Consider the following 13,393-nt stretch of genomic DNA (forward strand, 5'->3'; position numbering starts at 1 on the left):
ACTGCAGAGCTCTGATTCATGGTCACGGAGAAAAACAGAAGGAAACATATTCACTTCAAATACAGAAGATGGCATTACGGAAAGGAAAAGATTCAGATTAGTACCTTAAATGGATATTGTTTATGTAACAAATTGGAGGCGTGACACCAAGTAAAGACTTCCAGCAGAATGAGAAAATGAAAGTGGAAGTACTTCCGCATCAGAAACCAGAGTAGGTCACCAAAGCAGGGCTGAAGGTTGAATAGGTCTCAGTATGAACTGGGGAGCAGTCAGTAGAATAGAATTGTAGATATTGCAGCTATAACTGGGTTATCATCTGATGCTGTAGATTTCAATGACAATCTGTAACTTTGATAGTCCATCCGTCTACCATTACCTTCAAGCCGATCCATGGGTCAGTAACGAGTGTGGGTGAACATGGTCGCGTCAGAATCACGTGCACCTAAACCTGACGACAATCCATTAAAGCTCCTGCACTTGACTGGTTACACTACAAACAGCAGAACTAACATCTGATACAGTGAGAGATGATCCCAAGACTAACAAATCAGATCTAAGCTCTGTCGTCCTGTCAAATCCATGCATAAAATGGACCATTAAACAACTTACTGGAAGAGAGGACTCCACAAATATCCGCACCCTAAATAATGGAACAGCCCTCTACGTCAGTGTAAAAGATGCAGTATCTGCACCATCTTTAGCCAGATGTGTTGAGTCGATTATCCACCTCACCTTCACCATGATGCCCACAGAATCACAGATGGCATTTTTCAACCAATTCAATTCACTACACGTGACATGAAAAAAACAGCTGGACACTGTAGGTATGACTAATGCAGTGGACCCTGACACCACTTGTGCTGCACAACAAGCAGTGCCCCTGGGGAAGCTGTTTCATTCCAGCTCCAACTCCGACGTCTCCCTGTCAATGTGGAAAATTACTCAACTATATCCAATCCGCTAAGAGGAAGATTATTGCAAGCTGATTCTTTACTATCCTTCAGTCCCATCACGACAGTTAAATTGGTGGGAGTTCAAATTTGACAGAGCTGTCAAGCAGCACAGAAATAATCTGCTCAGTGTGGTTTCCGATAAGTCCACATGTGGAGATGATGGCGTTGTGGAAATGCCACTGGATTACTAACCCAGACCAGGCTAATGCTCTGACAGCTGGTGCAAATTAAAAACAATTAATAAGCAATTAATAGGATCTAAAATCTGGTGTCAGTAATAGTGATTTTGTGTTCAATATCAGTTGTAAACTTCGATTTCTTTCCCCAATGTACTTTCAGGAAGTGAATCTCCCGTGCTTTCCTGGTCTGGCCGAAAAGTGACTCCAGAGACACAGACATGTGATAAACTCTTCAATGATATCTGAATGGGCCAAGCAAGACACTCAATTATATCAAACTGCACTGAAGTCTTAAATGATAAACCCGTACCGAACACCAGGCCCCAGCCTCGTGAGTAGAAAAGGGAATAGGAAACACAATCCTGCAGAGACTTCTTTCCTAACAGTCGAGAGCTTGTGACAATATTTGCAGAGCTTTCCCACACACTGCACAGAAACATTGTGAGAGGAGTAGTTCATACAACACATTGAGCTTTGCCTGTGTCGTTAATGGCCAAACATATCCTCAGTGCAGTTTTCCCCATACAATAATCACATCCCTTAATATGTTTAAACATTATGAAATATAAAATGAGAACAGCTGTAGTGCCTTCGGCCCATCATTTTTGCTCCTCCATTCAATATACAGGCAGTTTTCTGATTATACGTGTTGATTAAATACAATTTGGCTGCAATGTGATTCGTGAATCTTTTATCTATAAAGTGAATTCCCATTCACTGTGACGCGATTCCTTGCCGGGAACCAGCTGGACAGCAAAACCCTGCCTCAAGATCCTCTCTCTGCAAAATGTACAAACAATGTGGTCAGCTAAAACAGGAACGCAATGCGCTCAGGAAGCCTTGAAACTGAGACTGAAACTGGAACTACATTTAGAAATAACTTTATTTCAAACTGTGGAGAGAATCTTGAGGAGACCTGGAATTCCCCATTGGCATCACGTGGTTATTCAGCCCCCACGTGCTTTCTGGTGAAAGGTACAGTGCTGCAGTGAGTGACTGTAGTGTGAAAGGGTTACAGTTATGGCACTGTACCATTGCAACATGTGATTTAAAGATTTATTTAGACTGAACTAGTGTGTGTGTTCGACTAAACTTAATTTTTGGTTTTTACTGATATTTTTTGGGGTTCGCCCCTTACCCTCTTTTTTTCCATAGACCCCATTATTAATATTGCACGATTTTCGACAACACAGTGTTGCTCAGAAACACAGCTACCGTGTTATTAGAGAACAACCTGGACTGATAGCTGATCTTCTATCTTCACACCATACTCCTGCTATATCCCTATCCCTTTAATTTCCAGAAAACCTTATTTATATTCAGCGCCATGACTTCCACGGCCTGATCTTGGAGAGAGCACCCCTTGTTCGCCAGTCTCAGAGTGCAGACATTTATTCTCACCTCAATGCAAAGCGGCCTGTCTGTACCTGATACTGTAGCCCCTTACTTTAGACATCCGAGCTTGGGAAATTACCAACCCTGCTTCCAATCTGTCCCGCCCAATCAGAGTGTTATATATTTCACTGAGATCTCCACTGATTTTCCTAAACCGCATGGAACACAAGTCCAGTCCCTTCAAACTCAGATCCCACAACAAGTCTGTCATCCCAGAGATCAGTCTGGTAATCCTTTACTGCACTCTCTCAATGTCAGGTTTGTCCTCTATTAGGAACAGAGACCAGAACTGCACACAAAGATGCACAATGTTCCAGATAGTGTCTCAGCAAGGCCCTGTAAAGCTGCAGTAAGATACTCTTACTCCTGTACTCAACTCCCCCTGAATTGAAGTTGAATACAGCATTTATCTTCCTCCCTACGTGCTGCTCCTGAAATATTGCTTTCAGTGACTGGTGTACAGGGAGATCCAGATTCCTTTCAATGTTACAGCTCCCCACTTGGTGGGTCTACATACACTGGTAAGCATGCCAATGCCATTCCCAATATTGACTCCTGGATTCAGAACTCACTGCCTGACATGGACTCTGAGGGCTGCACAGAAATAAACAAAAATGCAGCTTAAGTTCCTTTATAGAACAACATTTTTCAACCACTCCCTTTTCAAATGATAGGCTGCCATTCTATTGTTCCCATCAATGTACACAGCATCTCGTCTCTCCCATTGTTCTCCATCTGCCACGTATTTGCCCAGTCATTTCACTTGTCTCAGTCATCTTGGAGCTTTTTTACATCCTCCTCACCACTCTCAAGCTGACATTGTTTAGTGCTGTCAGCAAACTTGGGAATATTGCATTTGAGACACTCAACCAAATATATGATGCGTATTGACAATAGCTGGCGCCCAAGCCACGATCCTTGCTGTATACTCCTAGCCTTCCATTAATAAAAACGTTGTTTTATTCCAACTCACTGTTTCCTGCCAGCTCTGTCCTTCGAGAACCAAGTCCATGTAGTAGCCCCAGTCCCACAGGATTCGAATTTGCACAATAGGCTTTATCAAAAATCTTTCTGAAATTCCACTCGTATTGCAATGATAGCTTCTACATAATTTTGCTAAAAGCCACTTTCTCAAATATGATTCCTATTTCATGAATGTCTGTTGACTTTGTCTATGCCCATTAATTTCAGTCCGATACTTTCTCTAAACTGTTTAGTTGATAATTTAATTCTATTCCCTTTTTCTCACCAGACTACAGTTCCCTCGTATTGCTAGGAAGTTTTCTTTTGTTTTGCTTTCTTCTGTGAAGGCATAACTGAAGTATTTGCCCCACAGTTCTGCTATTTCCCTGTCCTCAATTATCTGGTATCAAACTATAGGAAAGCTGCACATTTTCCCACCTAATTTTGCCATTGACGTTTTTTTCAGAACATATTACAAGTTCTGCGTAAAAACTTTGTCAAGATATTCTTCAGTCTTATCAATTCCTATTTGAAGGTACTCAGTGATTGGCCTTCCACAGTCATACAATCACTGAAGCATAGACTCTGTACTATCAGAAATACAGAACGGTCCACATTAGACCCACTTCGCGACACAACATCCAAAGCCGTGAATCTTAAGGCATTTCAAGTGCACTAACATGTATTTTCTAATGGTTTTGAGGTTACCAAGAAAAAAACATTTCAGACCCCAACACACTCTAGGTGAAAAGCAATCCTCAAATCCTCACTAAACCCTACACCCTTCACTTTAAAAGTGTGGCCCTTTGACTAAAAGGAACAGCTGCTGTCCTTCCACACTGTCCATGCTCCTCGTGATCCTTTCCTTCACAATCACGTCCCCCTCAGCCTCCTCTCCTCCAAACCAAACAACCCAAGCTTATCCAGCCTCTCTCCATAACTGATGTGCTCAATCCCAGGGAACATCCTGGTGAATCTTCTTTGCACCTCCTCCAGTGCAATCACATCCTTCCTGAAATGTGATTCCAAGAACTACACGCAGTATTTCATCTTGGCATCACCAAAGTTCCGCATAGCTCTTATAATCTGTGCCTCAATTGATCAAGGTTATGTTTACAGTCCCCTATGCTTTCCCAAATTGTGTATTAACCTGTACATCACATTCAGGGATGTGTGGAGAAGCACCCTCTGACCTTCCGAGTGTGCTGCCATTCATTGAGTCCTCCCCTGTCTGGTACCTTCTTCCAAAATGTATCACCTCATATTTATCAGGGTTACATTTTATCTGCCATTGACCTTCCCAGCTGACCATTCCATCTGTATCTTCCCGTAACTTAAGGCCTTCCTCCTCACTGCCAACCAACCGGCCAATCTGCGTATCAAACACAAACTTACTTATCACATTCCCCACCCCTCATCCATATTCACAGCGACATCATTTATGAGTATCACAAACATTAAAGTTGAAAATCACACAACATCAGGTTCGAGTCCAACAGGTTTGTTCGGAGGGACTAGTTTTCGAAGCGCTACTTCTTCATCATTTGATTGTGCGCTTTGATGAAGAAGCAGCACTTTGAAAGGTAGTGCCGCCGAATATACCTGTTGGACTATAATCTGTTGTGAAGCGATTTTTAGCATTGTCCACCCAGTCCAACACCAGCACCTCCGAATCACAAATAATAATGGACACAGCACTGATCCCTGTCGTATACCATTGGACACTGGCCTCCAGTCACACAAGGAGTCAACCAGCACCTTGTGTCTCGTACCACTAAACTTCATTTGGATGCAATTTGGCAAGTCACTAATGAGTCCGACCTGTTCCCTGGTCATTCTGTTCCGCTGGACACACTTGGATATTATCTTGGAATTCTCCCTAATCTTGCCCTGCCAGCAGGTTTCCATGCCCCTGTGTTAGTTGGTCCCCTACGCGTACAGAATTTCCTCCTTATTGCAGTCTTAAATGGTCTGTCCTTTGTCCTGCCATTATTTCCCTTGATTGTGTATTAGGCAGCCGGCGAAACATCCTGTTAATTTCCAACTTGTGACATGTTTTGTTAATTTTTTACATTTCACATTGACCCATCTCTCATTCTTTGAAACGCTAGAGAACACAGGCCGAGTTTCCTCATCACGCAATCTCGCCAATTGAGGGATTCATCTGGAGAATGTCCACTGAACGTCCTCTGTGGTCAGTATATTCTTTCTCAGATTTGGTGACCAAAACTGAACTCAATATTCCAGGTACAGTACTCACCAACACGCTATTAAACTGCTTCAACATGTCTTTACATCTATATTCTGACTCCCTTAAAGGAAGGCAATCCAAACTTTAAGTTACCACTTGCATATATTCCTCCAATACCCTTCACATTCATTGCATTTACGTACTCATTGTGTCAGTTCTTATAGAAAGTTTTCTGATAATCTAAAATATGCCAATTGTACTGGTTCCCCATTATCTATGCTGTAAGAATCAACTTCAAACAATTCAAAAGCTTGTCAAGTATGATTTCCCTTTCAGAAATGCATACTGATTCTCTCCAATGTTGCTGTTAATTTCTAAATAACGAATATCACATCCTATATAATAGACTCCAACAGTTTCCCCACAAATGTCAAGTTAATTGGTCTGCGGTTCTCCACACTATCTCTTCTTCCCTTGGTAGATGCTTGGATCACTACCGTTCATCTACAGTGCGTTGATCCACACGATGCAGAATGCACTGGGTAATAGAACACAGTCATCGACAGTGCAACTAATATTTCTATTAGTGGTTTATTTCTGAAGATTTTGGTACGAATTACATCTTGTTTGTCAAGGTTAGCAATGCTCAATCCAGCTCTATGTTCAAGTGGAGCCTTGTTACTAAAATAAATTGACTTTATGTCTTTCGATCCAGAAGTCCTATATGATGACGTCGAATTTCTGGGTGATTTTCTGGATCTTCCTCCATGAAGACAGATGCAAAGTAACTGGTTATTTGCTTTGCCATTTCCCTGTTATCCATAATAAGCTCGTCTCTCCTGATTGCAGATTTCCACATTTGACTATGCTTTTCTCTTTCCTTTGAAATATAGAACATAGATTTATGCAGTCTTTGTGTTCCTGTTTGTTTGCATGTATGTTCGCTTTTTGATTTCCTTACCCGTTTCATGGGCCTCCTTTACTGGATCATAAATTTCTGAGAATTCTCAGGATTCCACAATGTGTGGAATTCTTCTGAAGTCACTTCCTGTGATTAATATAGAAACATAGAACAATACAGCACAGAACAGGCCCTTCGGCCCACGATGTTGTGCCGAACTTCTATCCTAGATTAAGCACCCATCCATGTACCTATCCAAATGCCGCTTAAAGGTCGCCAATGAATCTGACTCTACCACTCCCACGGGCAGCGCATTCCATGCCCCCACCACTCTCTGGGTAAAGAACCCACCCCTGACATCTCCCCTACACCTTCCACCCTTTCATTTATTAATAATCTTTCATTTATTAAGCTAATCATTGTTAACTCACTTTCTCACTCGTGGGTGTTTTACCTGAAATAAATCGACTTATTTTTCATACTTTGTAGTATTTCTATAAATCTCCTGGTCCTGAAAAATATATATTCAGGAACACTGCAGGAGGACAGGAAGGAAATAGCGGGGGCCCTGGTTGGTACTTTTGCATCATCGGTAGGCAAGGGTGAGGTCTTGGAGGAATGGAGGATAGTGAATGCTGTGCCGTTATTCACGAAGCGTTACAAATAAAAACCGGGGAACTATAGAGCAGTGAAACTAAAATCTGTAGCAGGTAAGTTACTTGAGAAGATTCTGAGGGAGAAGATATGCATGCATTTGGAAAGACAGGGCCTTGTGAATGGGGGATTATGGCTCACAAATCTGTTAGACTGCTTTGATAAAGTGACTAGTAACTTTGGCAAGGGCAAGGTTGTATATATAGTCTATATGGATGTCAGTAAGTCCTTCAATAAGGTTCCACATGGTATGCTGCTCTGGAAGGTTAGATCACATGGAATTGATGGAGAGTTGGCAAATTAGGTCCAACATTAGCTTGATGATAGAAGAAGAGGGTAATCGTGGAAGGATGCTTGTCGGACTGGAGGCCTGTGATGAGTGGAATGCGTCAGGGGTCGGTGCTGGGACCATATATTCATGTATTACACATATCTATGATTTAGATGAGAATGTACAGGCATGATTTCTAAGTTTCAAGGTGACACTAAAATAGGTGGTATCATGGACAGGAAGGAAGGTTATCAGAAATTTCAGAAATTACAGCAGTACCTTGATCAGGTGGGGAAGTGGGCCGAGAAATGGCAAATGGAATTTAATTCAGATAAGTGTAAGTTCTTGCATTTTAGAAAGTCAAATCAAGGCAGGAGTTTCATGGTGAAAGGCAGTGGAACAGAGTGACCTTGGAATTCAGTTGCACGGTTCTCTGTAAATGGAGTCCCAGTTAGACAAGGCACTGAAAAAGGCATTTGACTCACTGGCCTTCATCAGTCAGAGCACTGTGTATCGAAATTAGGGAGTTATGTTGCAGTTATACAAGATGTTGGCGAGTCCATACTTGTAGCATCATGTTCAGTTTTGTTCACTTTGCTCGAGGAAGGATGTTATTAAACTGGAAAGAGTGCAGAAGAAATTTACAAAGATGTTGCCAAGGCTCAATGGTCTAAGTTATAGTGAGACATTGAACAAGCTAGGAGTTTTTAGTTTAGAATGTATGAGGCTGAGGGGGATCTGATAGTAGTGTATAAGATCATGGGAGGCATGGATAGAGTCAATGCACTCAATCTTATTTTCCCCCAGGATTGGGCAATCACGGACTAGAGGGCATCAATTTAAGGTCAGAGGGGAAAGAGTAAAAGGGAACCTGAGGGGAAATTTCTTTTACACACAGGGTGGTATGCATATGGTACGTTCACAAAATTTAAAATACATTTGGACAAATACACAGGTAGGAAAGGATTAGAAGGATACAGGGAAATGGCGGGGAAATGTGGTTAGTGTGAATGGACATTTTGTTCGGAATGGACCAGTTTGGGCCGAATAGCCTGTCTCTGTGCTGTAAGACTATATGGGTCTAAAAACCATTGTTCTCCTACTGAATGTTATATTGTATTTTCCCAATTCACTGGAGCGAACTTGACCCTCTAACCTCTGGGCTTCCATGATGTTTGACCAGAATGTTCAAACATTCCACATTGAATGCAAACACCGTGTAAAATACGACATATTAATGTCACTGTTCCTCCAAATCTGCTTCAGAGCAAGGTTAGTAATTAGTCCTTCCAACCACACAATAGACAATAGACAATAGGTGCAGGAGTAGGCCATTCTGCCCTTCGAGCCTACACCATCATTCAATATGATCATGGCTGATCATCCTTAATCAGTATCACACAACACCAAATCCGAAATAATCTGCTCTCTCGTTTGGTTCACAACATACTCTCCAACCTACCTGATATTCATTATAGGAATTTATTTTTCACAACATTAGCAGTCACTTAGTTAGCTCAGATTCGATGCAACTTGACACCATTCATTATTACTGCAGAACCCAGGAGTATTTGTTACTCATTCACAGGATGGGGGGCTTAGCTGGATAACCAGCATTTACTGGCCATGCCAGACGGCATTTAAGAGTCAACAGCGTTGCCTTGGATCTGGAGTGACATGCAGGCCAGACCAGATAAGAACAGCCGTTTCCTTCCCTATAGGACATTAGTGAACCAGATGAGATTTTCCAACAATCAGGAATGGATTCCTGATCATCATAAACCGTCGATTCCAGATAATTATTAAATACAAATTCCACAATCTGCCATGGCAGGATTTGAAACCATGTCCCCAGAACATTACCTGGGTCTCTGGGTTAAGAGCCCAGTGATAATATCAGTATGTTATAGCTTCTCTTTGCATATAGTTGCATATATAATTTCCAGAGCATATGATGCAAAATATTTGTGCGACAGTTTTGGTTCAGATATATAACACAAGTTTGTTTCTCCTTGCTATTTGTAAGGCCCACCCAACCCCATTCTGTGGATTCTGAGGGACAGAGTCTGTGTCTTTATTAGTGATAGACTTGGATAAGATATTCGTGGAAGCTCACCTCGATGCTGAGATGATCTGAAGACATGTCCAGGAATACAGGACAAGTATCAATATCCATTCCACTCTGCCAGGATAAGTGTCACCGTACATTCTCACTGCTCCCTCACACTCACTGTATGACTCTGATAGCACCTACCCTCGACCAAGGCTCACACTCTAACTCCAATAAGGCTCAAGCACGACCACACTCACTGGTAAATTCAACACTTCCCTCCCCCACATTTTCTGTCCCTAATGGAATAGCCCCGCACACTAATAGCACTACATGGATACAACACTATGGACAAACTCCCTCCGGCCACCTCACCATTTCACACCTCACCTAGTCCAGCACTAACATCAGGGCCATCCACTCCCACCCTCACTCATTCCCTCCCTTTCTCCCATTCCACAAGAAACAGCCTGGAATAGGACAGAAAGGGCCAACTCGGGTGGTGGACTGCCAGATATCCGTTTCCTCATCCCCCGACCCTGATATGTGGGGAGGATCCTGGAGAGCTCTGGAGAGGACCAGGAGGCCTTGTGTGGAGATTCTGAAACATCCATGTCCCACCAACCGAATAAGGAGCAGTGTTCAGTAAAGAGCAATTCTCAATTCAAACTTGCTGTCAGTTACAACCTCATCTCCCTCACTCGCAGAAGAACAGATGCCCCATTGCACAGAGATGCAGGCATTGAAATACACAGACGTATTGGTAAATACCCCAATATACTAACATACACAATGCATACAAGGAGATAAGCATGCACACACGGAGAAGCACACAAAGACATAAACAGTCACACACAAATGGACACAAACACAGATAGAAACACACAGGCTGATACAAAGACAGACAGACATAGTCACACAAATACAAAAGTAACAAGCACATGGACACACACACTTAAATACACATTAAGACACATACGCGAGTGCAATTGGGACACAAGTAAATATGTTTTTGATTTATAAGGAGATGAATGATTCTAGGGAGAAGATAAGAGAATGATGTTGAGGATCATACCAGAAATGACTGAATGGTATATCAGACTCGATGGGCCAAATGGTCTAATTCTGTTCCTTTTTTTAATGCTCGTGTGGTGTTATGCTATCAGGTATTCTCTTCCTGAGACAGCAGCAGCAGGATATTTGATTGGAAACAGTCAGTGGTAATGTGGGAAAAGATTGGAGGGCAGAATGGTTAATGTCTATTCCTAGTTATTGTACCACTATATCCGAAAAGGGGCAGTGATTTGATATGAGATTAACACAGTTTATAAAAAAAGTGTCCCACAATGAAAGAAGGAGTCACTTTCCCTTTACTGATGTGCTATCAGTGGTATCCTCATCCTCAGGGAGCAGTGAAGACTTGGCTAATTAAGGTATTTTAGTTTGAGCTTGACTGATCTTTGCTGGACAGGAGAGTCAATGTTTATTAGGAACAGACAGGAAACCGATGGTCAGACACACTCGGATCAGCCATGAGTATTCTGAATGGTGCCGCTAAATGGTCAACTACAGCCCCTTTCCAATATATTGTTCCCTCAATCCACACTCCCGGCCGTTACAGGAATATACTGCTGCCCCATCCCATGTGTTGTTCCCTCAATTCACGCTCCCGGCCGTTACAGAGATATACTGCTGTCCCTACCTCATGTGTTGTTCCCTCAATCCACCCCTAGAGGCTGTTCCAGAGATATACTGCTGACCCTACCCCATATGTTGTTCCCTCAATCCACCCCTCGAAGCTGTTCCAGAGATATCCTGCTGACCCAACCCCAATCCACCCCTCAGTGCGATTACACGGTAGAGGACCATCCCATTCAGCCAGACTGGATCGTTACAATGAGACGGGTGGAGACCATTCTGCCCTTCCAAAGAATAACACAGGAATATAGGATGAAGTAATTCCGTTCGTTGAGTACATTACACAGCCCAGGACGCGGCCATTCAACCCGCCTGAACTGCTGCACAGCAACAGGGATGTTGTCACTAACAGGAAATAGACAGTAGAGATATATGACCTTTTTAAACAAAACTGTAATTAGTTTTCACTCAGCGATCATTGTAGGGTCATCAATGATCGATAAACTATGTAAAATATCTGGATGAAGGGACTGAATGGATCAAAACTGAACTTACCTTCTACACCAAAATGATCATTCAATAGATCTTCAAATGGAGGTAGTGAATCTGCATTATGATGTAGACAGGGAAGGTTAGTGAGCACACCCTCAGCAGTAATAATATAATGTGAGTTGTCTATTGCAGTCGGGAACAATTTAAATGGAGAGAGATTGTAGAACTCTGTGATGCAGATGTTTTTCATATTCTTGGGACATGAATCATATGAAGTCTGTCTGCAGATGCAGCAAGTGATTCAGAAGGTAAGTGGAATTATGCTGTTTGTGGCAACGGGTATTAGGTTTAATTAGGAATATTTCACTGTATCTGTACAGGGCATTGCTGAGACCACATCAGATACTCTGGGTGCAGTTCTGATCCTCTAATCGAAAAAAACCGGATACAATTCCTTTCAAATATGTTCAAAGATGCTTCCCATTACTCATTCCTGAAATGAGTGACTTCTGTTATCGGGGATTATCTGATTAGATCTTAGATGAGAAATCTTATCGAACCATGATTTTCAGAGAAGTCTTTCAGCTGGATATATTTTCCCTTGTTAAGAAGACTAAAGATAATAATTAAGAAGTTAAGAAGATAATAATTTTTTGAATGAGATACATTGGTATTAACACAAATATTATGAAGATATAAACCCATTTTTAAAAATTACGCAGATGCATATAAGCATCTCTTCAAATCATAAAACGGGCACATTATTTTCTTTTGCTAATGAAAGGTACTTTGCACAACAACAGCAATGATGCTGCATACAACATACAGTCTATTATCATCCATTCCAGAGAATGTACATGGAGAGTGCACATGGTCCAGTTTGGGGTTCAGTTGACATTCTTGTATTTTTCCACATAGAGACGGAGAAAAATATTACTTGCTTCAGAAGCAGCAGCCAATGGGTCTCTCTCTCTCTCTCTCTCTTACTTTGTTCTGCCTGAAAACAAGGTGTAAGAGCAGAAAAATCCTGAGTCATCTTTACCACTCGTGGAGGATTCCTGATGAGGATTCATAGGAATCTCTGTACTGCTCGAAGCAAAGGGAATTCAACCAAATCCAATTCCGGGAGGAAATCCGCATCCCAGACATTTGTGTGAGCAGAATAACTTCAAAGTCAGAAAAATATTTGAGACACTCTATCATTTTACCATTTGTTAACAATTCAACTTTCTGTTTCTCAGATTTTCTGTGTCTCAATTACCCAGTCCGATACCTATGTCATTGGACACAACACTCAACTGGTTACATTTAAAATTTACTTTCACCAATAGAGGAGTGGGAAAAAAACATGAGTGACCCTCCAACATTGGTCAGAACACAAACAAGAGATTCTCAAAGGGTTGTTAAGGTGTGAATTCCCTTCCACAGACGATTGTGATGCCTGGATATTTCCATTTGTTCAAAATTGACGATGTAAGACATTTGAAAGACAAACGAATGTAGGGAAATGGTACTGACAGAAAAGTGCTGCTGAGACCTTAATCAGATCATAGTTCATGGTAGAGCCGTGACAAAGTGTCTGATGACCCATTCTTGCTCCACCGTCCCGTGTTACTATGGTGCATTCAGCCTCACACAGCTCCTGCATGGTGCAGATGGGGGCCACTTGCTCCAGATACCTGGTCCACAGGATTTCATTGAATTAC

This window comes from Chiloscyllium punctatum, chromosome 16, assembly GCF_047496795.1.
Source record: "Chiloscyllium punctatum isolate Juve2018m chromosome 16, sChiPun1.3, whole genome shotgun sequence".
In the NCBI taxonomy this organism is placed as follows: domain Eukaryota; kingdom Metazoa; phylum Chordata; class Chondrichthyes; order Orectolobiformes; family Hemiscylliidae; genus Chiloscyllium; species Chiloscyllium punctatum.